This window comes from Triticum urartu, chromosome 3A, assembly GCF_056163025.1.
Source record: "Triticum urartu cultivar PI428250 chromosome 3A, HENAU_Tu73, whole genome shotgun sequence".
NCBI classification, from domain to species: Eukaryota; Viridiplantae; Streptophyta; class Magnoliopsida; order Poales; family Poaceae; genus Triticum; species Triticum urartu.
Window position 1 is genome coordinate 185616076 of NC_141875.1, and position 17694 is coordinate 185633769.

Genomic DNA, 17694 nt, shown 5'->3' on the forward strand with positions numbered 1-17694 from the left:
CCCTCCCAGGCCTGGGCGACCCCTCGAGGGCCTCCGCCTCTCTCCGGTGAGGCCGTCTTGCCCGCTTGGAGCCCCTGGAGTGGCCTCTGCCTGCCGTCTTCCTCAACTCCGACGACCTCCTCGTTCTGCCTCCGCTTGCAAGCTAGATTCCAACGCTGTCCGACCACCCCTAGCCACGCTATGGGTACGGGCAGGTGCGCCTCGACCCCCTCTCTAAATCCCTCCCTCTCGTTTTAGCCAAGGAGCCCTCGTCGCCGGCGAGAGGTTTGGCGAAGCCGCGGCCGTCTCTGTTTCTCTGTCCCTCTTCCCCCACCTAACTAGCGGGGACCGCTAGTCAGCCACTCAGTACGTGTGCAAAGCGGTATGAGTGGTGGCACCCCTGGGCTTTACGCCTTCGACGTCACACCCGCCAGTCTTTTTGTTTTATTCAAATTCATTTGAATTTGCATTGTGTTCTTTGAAAAGAAATCTAGCAGCTCACCAAAGATGAGATTTTTCTGAGCTGTTTAGAATTTCTGGTGATTTTCAGAAGTGTTCTTGATATTTTATTTTTTGTTTAAAATTATTTTCAGAAGGAGAGGCTTGTCTTGAGGATCACCACGAGGCTTGTGAACCTCATCTGCACTAAGGCAAGCCACATCAACATTTTCATGATGCCATTGCAATATTTGTGATTTTCTTACTTGGATGAAATGATTAATCCATGCATTTAAATAATTATTGAGTTATTTGTATTCTGTTAAATATTGGTTAGTTGTTATGCATGATTTACAGAATAGTTGAAACTAGGTTAAGTGGGTAAAGCAAGTTAAGATTTATTTCAGGTGATGTTAGAAATAATGTTGTTATGCATGTTAGTAATTATTTAAAGCTTTGTGTTTGCCTTCTTTAGTTGATAAAAATTTGTTAGAAAATATTCTGTTAAATACTTGTTTAAACATATTATTTATCTTACAGAAAGTTTGAGCCCAACTTGTGGATAAAGAAATTAAAAGTTGTTGATAGTAAAAATCTTTTTGTCATGCATATGAAAAATTTATCAGGGTTGCTTGCGTAAGAAATTAATAAAACTTGTTGCAAAATGTTTTGGTTAAGTTGTGAGCCATTTTGAGCAAGTAAAGTAATATGAGTGGTTGACGCTTATGCTTGGTGTGTATATGGATGACATCGGTCATTTTATCTTTATAGGATGCATGTGTTGTTTTACATTTCATGGCATGCTATGACACCAGTCATTTTAGTTTAAAGTTGAACCTGGATATAATTCAACTTGAATATACCGTTGATTGGGTCATGGTGCCGCTGAATCGAGTTTCTTTCCAGAGCAACCACATTTGCCTTTATGGGAAGGCCTTGATTCGGTCCATTGACTCGGCCTCTAGTCGGTGCCTCCATCTAGGGAAGATTATGTCGTGCTTGCCCTGGCCCGATAAGCAGACATAATCTTGTGTGCTCGTTGATGAGATTATGGTACCGAGTCTCCGAGTGGGAGTGTCCCCGAGTGGGAGTATTTTGACCACGACGGTGGTTGGGGTGTCTTTGGTAGACACGCGGCCACCCAGGACCAGCCCATTGGGGATTTGAGTCGGAGTGGCCGAGAGAGTGTTGTGGCAATGGAGGGGTTTCGTCGGAATGCCGTTGGTCCACCCGAATGGGAGTATGAGGCCATGGGTTCCGTGGTGTGGGTACAGTGTGCTACCTCTGCATAGTGTATAATCTATCGATAGCCGAGTCCACGGTTATGGACACCTCGTAGTAGGTCCCACCATGAGTCAATGATTAATAAAAATTGCACACTAAGCTGTAAACTTTGCATTGTTGAGGATGGCAGAAAGGCCATCGAGGAAGTCAGGACCAGATTTTGGTCATGGTTGTGATCGCCGTAAGGATCACGAGTCTTTTTGCTAAAGACCACGTTGGTGGTGTGTTTATGGTACCACGTTGGTGGTGTGTTGTGATCTGAGGATGATCACGGTTGGTAGGTTGTCCCAAGGGACGTTCGAGTGTGATCACATCATGTTGACATGTAGTGTTGCATCTTTAATAATTGGTTAAATATCATGATATTGTTTGTCATTATGATTATGCCTGTTGTGAGCTTGCAAGTACATTCAATGTACTGACCTGGCGTGTCATGCCAGATTTCAGGAAAGTATCATTGGAGAGGAGAGCTGTTCGAGTCTAGAGCGTGTCCACATCGGTGTCCCTATGATATGGAGCTTCCGCTACGACGTTATTCCGCTGCCACGTAGTTGTTCGGATAGAGCCCCTTTATGTTCACTAAATAATGTAGATATTGTTCAGCCGCACCGAGTGTGCCGCTTGGTCTCGACAGCTGTTGTAATATAACTCTGTTCCGCTAGCATCAATAAAGCGGTTGTTTTTTGTACCACTATGTTGTGTGTTGCCAGAAGACATGGTCTCTGGGCTGGCAATGCAGGGTAAACCGGTCTCTCTGAGCCGGGGTGCCACAGATAACTACCTACGATGTTCGACTATCGGTGTGTGTGTGAAAGTGCAACTATCCCTAGGTGGTTTTGGTAATTCATAACAACATATGGCTCATTGAGCTAATGCTATTCCAAGATGATTATTTCAGGAAAGCTCAATGATTGGCATGGCATGGATGTGAAAGTGGAACCCTCAAAATGCTAAGGACAATGGATTGGCTCAAGCTCAAAAGCTCAAGACTCTTCATTTTATATTTTAGTGATCCAAGATCACATTGAGTCCATAGGAAAAGCCAATACTATTAAGGAGGGATGAGGTGTTGCTTAATGAGCCTCTTGCTTCATGTGCTTAGTGATATGCTCCAAAACCCTCAACTACTTTCCCATATCCACATATGACCAAAACTCTAAGCCAAAGTCGGTCCTACCGATTCTTCCTATCCGGCGCCACCGAGTTTCACTTGTCATTAGCCACTGCCAAACCCTAGCAATTCGGTTCTACCGATAAGGATCTCGGTCCCACCGAGATGGGGTTGCAAACTCTCTGTTTCCCTTTCGTAACTTTTCGGTCCCACCGAAAGAGCGAATCGGTCCCACCGAGATTGCAATGTAAACTCAGTGTTTCCCCTTTGTAACTTTTCGGTCTCACCGAGTTCCACTCGGTCTCACCGAAAGAGCAAATCGGTCCCACCGAGTTTGCCTGACCAACTCTCTGGTTAGCTAATTACCAAATTCGGTCTCACCGAGTTTGTGTAATCGGTCTCACCGAGATTACGTTATGCCCAAACCCTAACCGAATCGGTCCTACCGAGTTGCATGTCAGTCCCACCGAAATTCCTAACGGTCACTAGGTTTACTATTTCGGTCAGACCGAGTTTATTGATTCGGTCCCACCGAGATTGGAAAACTGTGTAACGGTTGGATTTTGTGTGGAGGCTATATATACCCCTCCACCTCTTTCTCATTCTGTGAGAGAGCCATCAGAACACACACATCATTCCAACTCATTTGTTCTGAGAGAGAACCACCTACTCATGTGTTGAGACCAAGACATTCCATTCCTACCATATGAATCTTGATCTCTAGCCTTCCCAAGTTGCTTTCCACTCAAATCTTCTTTCCACCAAATCCAAATCCTATGAGAGAGAGTTGAGTGTTGGGGAGACTATCATTTGAAGCACAAGAGCAAGGAGTTCATTACCTACACACCATTTGTTACTTTTGGAGAGTGGTGTCTCCTAGATTGGCTAGGTGTCACTTAGGAGCCTCCGACAAGATTGTGGAGTTGAACCAAGGAGTTTGTAAGGGCAAGGAGATCGCCTACTTCGTGAAGATCTACCGCTAGTGAGGCAAGTCCTTCGTGGGCGATGGCCATGGTGGGATAGACAAGGTTGCTTCTTCGTGGACCCTTTGTGGGTGGTTGCTTCTTCGTGGACCCTTCGTGGGTGGAGCCCTTCGTGGACTCGCGCAACCGTTGCCCTTGGGTGGAGCCCTATGTGGACTCGCGCAACCGTTACCCTTCGTGGGTTGAAGTCTCCATCAACGTGGATGTAGGATAGCACCACCTATCCGAACCACGGGAAAAACATATGTGTCTCCAATAGCGTTTGAATTCTCCAAACCCTTCCCTTTATATTCTTGCAAGTTGCATGCTTTACTTTCCGCTACCAATATACTCTTTGCATGCTTGCTTGAATTGTGTGATGATTGCTTGACTTGTCCTAAAATAGCTAAAATCCACCAAGAACTAAAATTGGGAAAAGGTTAAGTTTTTATTTGGTCAAGTAGTCTAATCACCCCCCCTCTAGACATACTTTCGATCCTACAGTGTGTGGGGGGGTGTGGGGAGGGGGCAGAGACCTAACTATAGAGAGGTACATCAACTAGTATATGTGTGGAGAAGGAGAGAGACCTAGCTATGTATTGAGGGAGATCGATTGGCATCCATGGATATGTGTAGCAGAGGAATAAGGTTGGGAGAATGACAAAGATAGAGTGTCAGAGGTTTGGTGGTGGAGTGCCATCTCACAAATGGGGGGAGAGGTCTACTAGACAAACGTAAGGTACGTGTGCAATATCAATAAAAGAGGGCCGAGGATGTTTGGCTGTCTATGTACGTGCATGTGAGAGATGGGTCGGGAGGTATGCAAGGATGATGAGGGGAGACGATATGGTTGTGGTAAGCGTACATAACTACATAGGAAGATCAACCGTCGTGTGTCCGAGAAAGGGAGAGACATAACTAGTCGACCTGGCTATATGTAGTCGGTGCGTGGGGAAAACGAATTATAGTCGACCTGGCTATATGTAGGGAGATCGGTATGTATACATGCATGCATGTGTTAGAAGCAAATAAGGTCCGGAGAGACATACAAGGGGAGAGGGGTGCGGCTAGGAGGTGGTGCAAGAGGCCAACCATGTCGAGGGGGGAGGAGTGTGCGAGTATGAGATCGATGAAAAGAGGGGCGGGAGTGTGAACCTGCGTGGAACCATATTGGACATAGGGGGCATGGACGGTGAGAAGAGAAGAGGGGAAGTATGTTTGTGTGGTAGGCACACTTGGCTAGAGAGGTATATCGACCGGTGTGTGCCGGAAAGAAGGAGCCGGGGGCCTACACACACCGCGGGTGAACGACCTAAAGAGAAATAATGAACGTGCGTGATGGAGGGGACGCTAAGGGAGGGTGAGAGGGGGCCGGGCGTGTGCATTCACGATAGAAAGTTAGCGCTAGCTAGCTATAAAGAGAAGAGGATCGTGAAGGTGTAAAATACGAACATAAATCATAATTCAATATAAAAAAGTGGATAGAGATACTTGAAGAAGATATCATAATGTAGAACATTGATTATAATTTTGGCTAATGCGTGACTTTTGCAGCTCAGGGCTAAAAACATGTCATAATGTAGGGGGCGGGGCACTATACTTTGTGTGATAAACACAGTGTACGTATGGAACATGGTTTAGATTATGAATATATAGTTAGTACATAAAATGTACTATTATTTGGAATCAACATCAAGTGTATTCAAAAAATTGAATTCAAGTTCATATAGTACACATAGTTCATATCTATCTCTATAGTAATCATGTGGTGTGTTGTTAAGGTAATACACGAATGATGGTTGAAGTTGGCAACAATCATGATTGTAGATTCTTATTGAAATAGAGAAATGAATTCAAATTTAGTTCGAATTGCAGCGGTAGTATAGACATTTGGAATGCACTAATGAGTAGGTTACATGCATTTATACAACCAGCGAAAAACTTTAATTTGACATAACATGGATTCATACTCCCTCCTTCCATCTATATAGGGCCTAATGCGTTTTCAAGACCGCCTTTGACTATTGACAAGATTAATAGTACATTACATGCACAATGTGAAAATTATATCATTGAAAGCACTTTTCAGACATGAATTTAATGGTGTGCTTTGTGTAAGTTGCATGTCATATATTATTGCTCTAATATTTGGTCAAAGTTAGCCTCGGAAAATGCTATATAGATGGAAGGAGGGAGTAGCTTTGAATGTATAGTAAAACGGGACAAGACTCTCTCTTTATGTGGTGTGAATAGTTTTTTTTTCTTTTTTTTGGTTGAGGGAAGTGCGAATTGATTTGGTACATACAAGTACAATATTACATGTTAGGCTTGTCCCTAAAATTCAACCCGTGCCTTGTTATATCTCGAAAATTCAGACATCGTGCTCCCAAATCTGGCACTTTCACAACTTGTGCCTTGCTATCCCGAAATTACAACGCGCGCGAAAACTCCCTCCAACTGCCAAATCCCGACACGCAAAATCCCCCTTCTAACCCTGAGCCAAAAGGGCCGCTAGTTCAAGTCGGTGGGGGTACTTTTGTAACACACCCTACATTTTGGACAAGCGCGTCTCTAAGTCATGGTTCCACCCCTCCCATCGCCACCTTTTTGCCATTCAAAATCCTAGGCCGACATAACCTCTCCGCTCCAGCCACGAAACCCCACCCTCCTCCATCCGCCACCTCACCGCTGCCAGCCGAAGCCTCTTCCCCGAAGACGTCCTCCACCAGAACAACTTGACATCCCTCATCCACCTCCCCGGATGAGTATCCGTTGTCCATATCATCGTCCCGCCAGTTCAGCCGCCCCGTCCTCCACCTCCAAGGAGCTGCTCCGACAATTGCCTCGTCAATCGTGACTGCTCCATCCCCACAGCCCTACCTTAACCCGCTCCACCGGAACCGCAGCATCCTCACCGACTCCTCGGACGAAGCCGAGGCCTACTCGGTACCACCAATGAGGTTGTACACTCATCGCATCGCACCTTCTCCTTAACTCGACCTCCCGGCACCGACGGTGCTCCATCCCGCACCCCCATGGAGCGGCTACCTTCAAGCCGGCGCCACGGGCGACATCTCCACGACGGCTCTACCCTAGTGCGAGACCCCTTCGGCGGCGGCATCCATACCTGTCGGATCTACTGCTGCTGCTCTGGCTCTCGCTCGCTCGTGCTGCTGCTGCTGCTTTGGCTCCCGCTCGCTCGCTCGCGCAGCTGCTGCTGCTTCGGCTCTCGCTCGCTCGCTCACACTGCTGCTGCTGCTTTGGCTCTCGCTCGCTTGCGCTACTGTTGCTGCTCTCCCCTCGCTCGTGCTACTGCTCTTCTATGATTTAGCTACACTTCATTCAACTGAGTCGACTTTTGGGTCAGTCAATTTTCAGGGGGTGGGGGGGGGGGCTTGCCCGAGTTAAGGAAGAACCAGCGCAGCAGGGAGGGGGATCACCAGAGAGGTACCCCACTATCTATATTAGGGTTCAGGGTGGGGGCGGTGGTCGCTGGCGTGGGGGGCGCGGTGGTGGGGTGGTGGCGTGGGGATCGCCGGAGAAAAAGCTCGGCGTAGTGGGGGGGGCTAGAGGGCTGGCCGGGGCGGCATCGGACCGGCGGTGGGGAGTTGTTTCGGGGCGGCGAGGCGGCGGCGGACCAACGGTGGGGAGTTGTTTCAGGCCGGCGAGGTGGCACGGGGGCCGGTGGTTCGACCGGTGGTGGCTGGCGGCTCACAGGGGGTGTAGGTTGAAGATGAACTGCACGCCCTCCCTAAACTACATGTGAAGTGCCTCTCTGCTACCATTGCATTCAGTTTCGACAGTAACATTCAGATTCCACAGTAAATTTTAGTTTCGACAGTTAAGTTCAGAGTCAACAATTTTTACCTCATCTGTTGTGGTCAGGTGGTTTCTGGTGATGTAACTTTTACATATATCACTTTTTGGTAATGTATTTTACATCATCTATTGGAGATGCTATTAGAATCCCACTTGAGATTAACGATGTCCGTCTGGTGCTGCTTCAACCTTGACGTCTTACGGCTCACTGGAGCTGCTCCAATGACAGAACGATCCATCACAATAGAGCAGTGCCCTGGACACCGTCTACAGATTCCTCAGATCTTCGTCCACACCTCCGACAGCCACCTCTGCCTCAACTTCTTCAGCGACCAGACCAATGATGCTGAGGTTGACACGGCTAGGGCAAAGAGGTTGTACACTTGTTGCATCACTTATTACCCTACATTCATGTCGATCCATTAGGGCTATTTTGGTTCAACGAAAAAACACAACAATAGGAAATTTTCCTATGGCACTGTACTATTCAATTATTCATGCATTTTGTTGAAAGGAATGGAGCAAAACATCCACCTGGACCTACTTTTCAAAATCCTATGCATGAAAACAAGACCAATTGCATTAGTGGTAGAATAACATTCTAACTGTACACGCTTTCATATGGTTTCACTTTATTTTGGCCATGTTTCTTTGCATTCCTCTTCTCTTCCAATTCCTGTGAACCAAACACCCAAGTTGACAGAAATCCTGTGTTTACAAATGCTCTGTTTACCATGTGCATTCCTATCCTATTCCGGTGTTTCCTATCCCTGCGTTTTTAGAATCATGCAAGCCAAATGAGCCCTTACAGAATTATTTCAGTTACAGGTAGGTGTCGAAGGAAACTTTGTGTGGTTTTGTCCTTCTCCTGCCCTGACGTCATCCACCTCACCTAAGCTGCTCCATCGACAGAAGCATCCACCAAACCACACATCACGACTCCTGACCATCTTTCGCCGCCTTAGGTCTCCTTTCCTGCCGCCGGCACCCACTGCAACGGCATCACCATCATCGACTCAGCAGATGAACCTGAGGAGTACACGGGTCCACAAGAGAGGTCGCACTCTTTTGTTTCTGCTTAGGTTATGCATTGCTTAAAATTACCTGCTACTTTATCATCCTGTTCACCTCTTAGTCTCCAAGTCAGGTCCAAATTAATGTCCAAACTTGAGTTCTAAATTAGTTGTGGGTCACATATGGAGGCAGCAATGAATAGTATCTCTGTCTAATATCTGGTTCACCTAGGGTATGCCTATGTTGTTCATCTTGGGTGGGAAACAAATAGTAAAGCAATCATCATCTGTCTTTTAATTAAATTAAATCAATCATCAGGCTGCTATCATTATTTTTGGATCCATCCACTGGCTGTTACCATCACTCTAGATTTCTGCATGCTCTCATTACATAATCTCACCATATTTTTTTCGTATGCATGTCAGATATTGTACACAGTCATGCTGAACATGTAGAGAAAAAGAGAAGAGTTTTGCGCGGCAATACAATGTCATGCAAACATCTCTCCACGGTGGGTTCAATGGCAAACCCTCCCCCCTCTCCAAATTGTAATCCAGAGGAAGATATCTGCTCGGAGGCGGATTCAGACGCAGCTGACCACTCCTATTTTACCCCCAAGGTGTATGCTCTACCTTGGCATGATGGTGTTAGTCATATCATGCATATGTTGCCTTGTAGTGCCTACTTTTGACATCATATATGTCATCTGCTTAGTTTAGACGTGTTCTGTAATGCCACCTGTTTAATTTCTATATCATATATGGGAATTATGCAGGATAACTTTTCTTGAGCTCTTCTGAAGTTGTTTCAGTTATGGACTTGTTTTGCTGCCGCGTTTATTTGTACTGGTGGCCAATTTAGACGGCCAGTGTATGTAATATGCTGCTTTGTTCCCTATATTTGCACTGGTGGCGAACTTTGATGCCCAGTGGATGTAACATGTGTAATAGCCGTAATATCCTAGTGTTAGTTCCTTGCTTATTTATTTCCTTATTGTCTTGTTTACTTGTTTGCTTGTAGTCACTATAGTTCTTTTTCCGCGTTTTTCTAGTGGCCACAATAAACTAGGCCACAATAACCATGGCAACACACGGACTATTGGGACCATGTTCCTGCTACCTGCGTAGTGACCATGGCCCTCCACGGGCTGTACGATCCATGGGCCTTCCACGGGCCGTAGGATCCATGGGCCTTCTACGGGCCGTAGGATCCATGGGCTTTCTACGGGCCATAGGATCCATGGGCCTTCTACGGGCCATCTCATCTATGGGCCTTCTACAAGCCGTATAATCGTTTCGCCAAACATGGGCCTTACTATTTGTGGACCAATAACGGACCACAAAATGGGCCGTAAAAGGGCTAGAGTGGAAATCGTCTATTTTATGGCCTGGCCATAACAGGACGTTAATATGCCGTAACTGATGACGCTACGGAAACAACCGAATGTGTTAACGTGCCACAAGCAGGCCGACTGTAACCATTGGCTGAATTTGGCCCACAAGTTGAACAGGCCAGTAATGGACCGTAAGTAATCGAATTCTGGAAATGAGCCCAAGAATAAATGGGCCCTTAGAAGGCTAAAAGTTAACACGGGTTGGAAACGGCCGACGGACTAATGGGCTTTTAATGGGTATAAAGTGATAGACTGTTCATTACGGGCCAGTTTCACCACGGGCCATTAGTGGGCCAAGATTTACAAAGGGCCTCATATGGGTAGAAATACGTCATGGGCCAGACATGGGCCGGAAGTTACAACGGGCTGGAATCATACTGGACGGCCCAGATGACGCTACTGGGCCTAATTCGGGTAAGTCGTAACGGGTCGTGACCTAGCGGGCTGTATATGGGCTATATGCTAATAGGCCATTAACAGGCTTTCCGTGGGCCGGCCCGCTACCTCTTTGACCAAGTCAAACGGGCCGGCCTTTTCACCGGAATGTGCCTCTGTTTGGCCGTCCACGTGTCAACGTATCGTAGGCGCCTCCTGTCCAGTGAGTGGATGACATCTGTCCTAGTGGTGAGCCAACACGTGTTTCCTTCGGCCAATGAGAATTTTACACATGGAAAATCCCCATTGGTCTGTGCTATTAACGGGTTATTGGATCCAAAACCGGACCCGATAGCTTAACGGCGTCCCGTTATGATGGATGCCACGTGTCGGTCACCCTTGACGAAAGCACTTCCATGACGCGCCATTTATCGTCATGGAAATGAACACTTCCGTGATGATAATTTTGGTAATGTCATGGAACACTTCTATGACAACACATGTATGACTATCTTGATTCTGTCATAAAATGGTCATGGATGTACATGCATGACAGAAAACACGACCTATTGTGACAAACACGTATCTTCACGAAAGTATTTTTTTGTAGTGGCTTTTCGTGAATTAGCACTAAATATGGACTGGCCTCTCAGATTGTAGCTTCTTTCTCTGAATCATTTGCTACTCATGTTGATCTCCCTAAGGAGAAGTGGTTTAAATATCTCTTCCCATTGAAGTAAAAATAGTAGAACCTATTAAAGCTAAAGAGGAAACTTTTACTTATAATGTTGATCCTGTTATTCCTACTGCTTATATTGAGAAACCACATTTCCCTGTTTGGATAAAGGAACATGCTAAAGCTTCATCTGTGGTTCGTAAGAGTTATACTAGAACACCTACACCCCCTAAACAAATTAAAGTTGAACCTAGTATTGCTATGGTTAAAGATATCTTGGTCGATAATATTGATGGGCATGCTATTTACTTTTGTGATGAAGCTGGTAGAATTGCTAGACCCGATAATAAAGATAAATATAGGCATGTTTTTCGCATGCCTGTTGTTTGTAAATAGGAGATCATTGTTATCATGGCTTATGGGATTTGGGTGCTAGTGTGAGTGCAATTCCCTTTACTTTATATCAAGAAATTATGGATGATATTGCACCTGCTGAAATCGAAGATATTGATGTCACTATTAAGCTTGCCAATAGAGATACTATATCACCAATTGGGATTGTTAGAGATGTTGAAGTCTTGTGTGGGAAAAAAATACCCCACGGATTTTCTAGTTCTTGGTTCCCCACAAGATGATTTTTGTCCCATTATATTTGGTAGACCTTTCTTGAACACTATTAATGCTAAAATAGATTGTGAGAAAGAAACCGTTAGTGTGAGTTTTGGGGATGTGTCTCATGAGTTTAATTTCTCCAAATTTTGTAGACAACCCCATGATAAAGAATTTCCTAGTGAAGATGAAATTGTTGGTCTTGCTTCTATTGGCGTGCCTCCTACTGATCCTTTAGAACAATATTTGCTAGACCATGAAAATGATATGTTCATGAATGAAAGAAAGGAATTAGATGAGGTTTTCTTTAAACAAATGCTAGTTTTGAAACACAATTTGCATGTTGAGACTCTTGGTACCTGATACTTTGAAATATGCTTATCTCGATGAGAAAAAGATATATCCTGTTGTTATTAGTGCTAACCTTTCAGAGCATGAGGAAAAGAAATTGTTGAAAACTCTGAAGAAGCACCATGCAGCTATTGGATTTACTCTAGATGATCTTAAGGGCATTAGTCCCACTGTATTTTAGCACAAAATTAATATGGAACCTGATGCTAAACGTGTTCTTGATCATCAGTGACAGTTGAATCCTAAGATGCAATAAGTGGTAAGAAATGAAATAATAAAGCTTCTGGAAGCAGGTATAATTTATCCTATTGCTGATAGTAGATGGGTAAGTCCTATTCAATGTGTCCCTTAGAAAGGAGGTATTATCGTCGTTCCTAATGATAAAAATGAATTGATTCCGCAAAGAATTGTCACAGGTTATACAATGGTTAATGATTTTAGAAAGTTAAACAAAGCTACTAGGAAAGATCATTACTCTCTACCTTTTATTGATCAAATGCTAGAAAGACTATCAAAACATACACACTTCTGCTTTTTAGATTGTTATTCTGTTTTTTCCCAAATACCTATGTCACAAGAGGATCAAGAAAAAACTACTTTTACTTGCCCTTTCGGTACCTTTGCTTATTGATGTATGCCTTTTGGTTTATGTAATGCACTTGCTATCTTTCAAAGATGTATGATGATACATCCATTTTGCATCATGTTTTTCTACTGTTATTTATGATGTTTTCATGCATAATGATGCATTTTGGAGTAATTCTAATGCCTTTTCTCTCGTAATATGCAAGGTACACACAAAGAGGGAGAATTCTGGCAGCTGGAAATCTGGACTTGGAAAAGCTACGTCAGGCTACCTATTATGCACAACTCCAAACAAGCTGATACTTTACGGAAATTTTTTCTGGAATATATGAGGAATATTGCAGCCAATAAGTACCAGTGGGGGCCCACCAGGTGGGTACAACCCACCTAGGCACGCCAGGGAGCCAATGCGCCCCCTGGTGGGTGGTGCTCCCCTCGGCCCACCTCCGGTGCCATCTTCTGGTATACAAGTCATTTTGACCTAGAAAAAATAAGGAGAAGACTTTCGGGACAGAGCGCCGCTGTCTCGAGGCGGAACTTGGGCATGAGCACTTTTGCCCTCCGGTAGAGCGATTCTGCCGGGGGAACTTCCCTCCCAGAGGGGTAAATCATCGTAATCATCATCACCAACAACTCTCCCATCTCGGGGAGGGGAATCTCCATCAACATCTTCAACAACACCATCTCCTCTCAAACCCTAGTTCATCTCTTGTGTTCAATCTTTGTACCGGAACTATAGATTGGTGCTTGTGGGTGACTAGTAGTGTTGATTACATCTTGTAGTTGATTACTATATGGTTTATTTGGTGGAAGATTATATTTTCAGATCCAATATGCTATTTAATACCCCTCTGATCTTGAGCATGATTATCATTTGTGAGTAGTTACTTTTGTTCTTGAGGTCACGGGATAAATCATGTTGCAAGTAATCATGTGAACTTGATATGTGTTCGATATTTTGATAGTATGTATGTTGTGATTCCCTTAGTGGTTTCATGTATATGTCAACTACATGATACTTCACCATCTTTGGGCCTAAGGCAATGCATTGTGGAGTAGTTATTAGGTGATGGGTTGCGAGAGTGACAGAAGCTTAAACCCTAGTTTATGCGCTATTCTGTAAGGGACCGATTGGATCCAAAAGTTTAATGCTATGGTTAGAATTTATTCTTAATACTTTTCTCGTAGTTGCGGATGCTTGTGAGGGGGTTAATCATAAGTAGGAGGATTGTTCAAGTAAGAACATCACCTAAGCACTAGTCCACCCACATATTAAATTATCAAAGTAGCGAACATGAATCGAATCAACATGATGAAAATGACTAGATGAAATTCCCATGTACCCTCAAGAACGCTTTCCCTATTATGAGAGACCGTTTTGGCCCGCCCTTTGCCTCAAAAGGATTGGGCTACCTTGCTGCACTTTTCTTATTATTATCGTTACTTGCTCGTTACGAATTATCTTGCTATCAAACTACTCTGTTACTTACAATTTCAGCACTTGCAGACATTACCTTGCTGAAAACCACTTATCATTTCCTTCTGCTCCTCGTTGGGTTCGACACTCTTACTTATCGTAAAGAGGTACAATTGATCCCATATACTTGTGGGTCATCATATGACTCCTATATTCTCTGACTTTTGTGATTTTTTTTAGGTTTTCATGGATGATTTCTCCATTTATGGAACTTCTTTTTCTGATTGCTTAAGCAACCTTGATCGAGTTTTGCAGAGATGTGAAGAAACTAATGTTGTCTTGAACTAGGAGAAGTGCCACTTTATGGTCAGTGAAGGTATTGTCTTGGGGAATAAAATCTCTGAAAGAGGTATTGAAGTTGACAAGATTAAAGTTGATGATCTTGAAAAAATGTCGTGTCCTAAAGATATCAAAGGTATAAGAAGTTTCGTTGGCCATGCTGCTTTTTATAGGAGGTTCATTAAAGACTTCTTAAAAATTTCTAGGCCTCTGTCGGTGTAAAAACCGGTGGATCTAGGGTAGGTGGTCCCGAACTGTGCGTCTAAGGTCGATGGTAACAGGAGACGGGGGACATGATGTTTACCCAGGTTCGGGCCCTCTTGATGGAGGTAATACCCTACTTCCTACTTGATTGATCTTGATGAATATGAGGATTACAACAGTTGATCTACCACGAGATCGTAATGAATAAACCCTAGATGTCTAGCATGTATGATTATGATTGCCTCTACAGACTGAACCCTCCGGTTTATATAGACATCGGAAGGGCCTAGGGTTGTACAAAGTCGGTTTACAAAGGAAGGAATCTACATATCCGAACACCAAGCTTGCCATCCACAGAAAGGAGAGTCCCATCCAGACACGGGAAGAAGTCTTTTGTCTTGTATCTTCATAGCCCTTAATTAAGGACACCCTCAGTAGCCCCAGAACCAGGCTTCAATTACGATGTGTCCGGCGCGCAGATTGTCCTCGGCATTGCAAGGCGGGTTCCTCCTCCGAATACTCCCAATCAGTCTTCGAACACAGAAAACGTGTCCGGATCTGCAAAACAAGTACCACACACACACGCAGAGAGTATAATACTTCACGAGTCCAATCTACTGACAACTTTTGTAGCGTGACAACATATCACTGCCCGGTCATTATTTCGAACCGTTTTTAGCCTCCCGCTCCATGTTTCAAGATGCGGTTTTATTGGCACGTCTTGTTGAAGCAGAGATCATGTCCCCTTATTGCGGGATTCTCATCAATACAGGCGTGGGTAATCCAACCACGCCGTCTGCATGACCCTTGGGGAATAGGCGAGTTTTAAGGCGAGTGGGGAGGCGCTTGATATTCGCACTCTTTATAAAGGTATAAGGATTCCACCTTTTCACCCACGCCTTCCTCCTCTCTGCCCACCCATTCATGAGATCTAGCGCCCAAGCTTCCATCCTTTCCACCTCAGAAAAGTACTCCAAACATGTCTAGAGCACCGGGCAAGTGGATGGTTTCCTCCATAAAGGAGAAGGACATCACCAAGCTCCGGGAGGCTGGATACTTAGCCTAGGAGATCGCCCACCGGCTTCCCGCATAGGGGTAGATCATCCCCACCCCGGAGCCACATGAGAGAGTGGTATCCATCCCCCACTTCGTCCGCGGATTGGGATTCCCTCTCCACCCATTCATCCGCGGACTCATGTTTTATTACGGGCTGGATTTCCACGATCTGGCCCCCAACTCCTTCCTCAACATCTCGGCATTCATTGTCGTGTGTGAGGCATTCCTCCGCGTCCCACCCCACTTCGGATTGTGGTTAAATATCTTCAATATGAAGCCGAAGGTGGTGGGTGGTAAACATGCGGAGTGCGGAGGTGCCATGGTGAGCAAGATGCCCAACGTCACATGGCCAAAATGTACCTTCATGGAGACCACCAAAGGGTGGCAACAGCAGTGGTTCAATGTCACAGAGCCGCGCGACGCCACCTGGGACGCGGATCCCGAATTCCAGTCCGGAGCCCCGATGCGGCTCACCTCCTGGCTAGAGAAAGGCCTGGACTGGTCTTCGTCGGACGAGCTGACAGCGCTCCAGACGCGCATCCGGAGCATGGTAGACAAGAACATCAAGCTTTTCAATGTGATCCAGGTGATGCTTCTTCGCCGGATCCTACCATGCCAAAGCCGGACTTGCCATTTGTGGGAGTTAGATTCGGATAGGCACCAGACCTTGCTGCAGTTCTTCGACACTATGCACGAAGACATCTGGAAGGTGCTTTTCAAGTCCAACGAGACGTGGCCGAAGACGACCGAGGACCGTGGGCACGACCTGGCACATCTCGCCAGTTCGATAAGTTTTTCGTATTTCAAGGTACATCCTTTACTTGCATACCCGAGGAAGATGCCTAAGCCTCCCTATCGGTTTTCTCAGGGCTGGACAAAGAAGGCGGAGCGGATTCAGTGTCTGCCTCCGCTGCCCGAGGAGCCAGCCATCCCGCTTCTGACGAAGATGCTGGTTCCGGCGCCCTACCAAGCGCCGGAGAAGAAGGCCAAGAAAAAGGCCAAGGAGACCATAAGTGGCCTCTACTGCAAGGGCACTTCGGATGTGACATCTGAAGATGCCGAGACTCACTCCTCCGCCTCCAAGGACGGCGAGGAGGAGGAGGAGGAAAGCAACTCTCCCCCTGAGGGGGATGGAAGAAAAGGGCGGCCTCCACGCATCTGGAGGCAGAGGCGTCCAAGAAGGGGAGGGTCTCCCTGACGGATAACTCCGCATGGGATATCGATAGCAGCTCGGAGTGGCGCCCCAGGCGTATATCCAGCCTCTTTACTTCATGGTTTTAACATGTTGAATCATACACTCACATTCCGACTCGTTCCTGTAACATCTCAAATTTTCAATTTGGAATGTTATGCATTAGATCGTCATTGCATATCATATTTTATTGCATTTTGGCTTGATCCTAGAAATTCTACGCAACTCAAGGACCCACGGAGAGAGTTGGGGATTTCGTTATTTTCATATTTGAGTTTTTCACAAATTTTGAAAAGAGGATCGTTTGATTTTAATTATTTTGTCTTCGAATATTTATTTTATGAAAATAGAAGAGAGGGGATAAAATGACTTCCCCAAAATAGAGAAATATTGGCAATTTAATATTAAAATCAAATGAGAATTTATTCAGAGTTTTTATCCTATTTTATTTGAATTAGGAAAAATATGCATTTTTCAAAATTGCATTAGAGGCCCAAGTAAATGTTCACCTTGTCCGCTATATTTTTAGAGGACGGGGAAAATTTATTTCAGGATTTTTGGAATCCGTTTAGTATTTCTTTTCTTTGTTTTTTTGCGCGGAATTATTTAAAAAAAATGAACCGCCTTACCGGGCCGTGTCCGACTAGGACACTGCACCCGGCCGGCCTTTTTAAGGCCGAGGCCCGAGCCGCCCAGCCCTAAACCCTAGCGCCCCGCCCCGCCTCGAAATCCGCGCCGCGGCCGACGTCGGATTCGCCGCTGCCGCCGCCGCCGGATTCGCCGCTGCCGCTGCCGCCAGATCCGCTGCCGCCGCGCCATCTCGCCATCGCCGCCGCGTTGTTTCGCCGCCGCCGACCCCGCTCGCCACCCCGGACGGCGCCTCGCCGGAG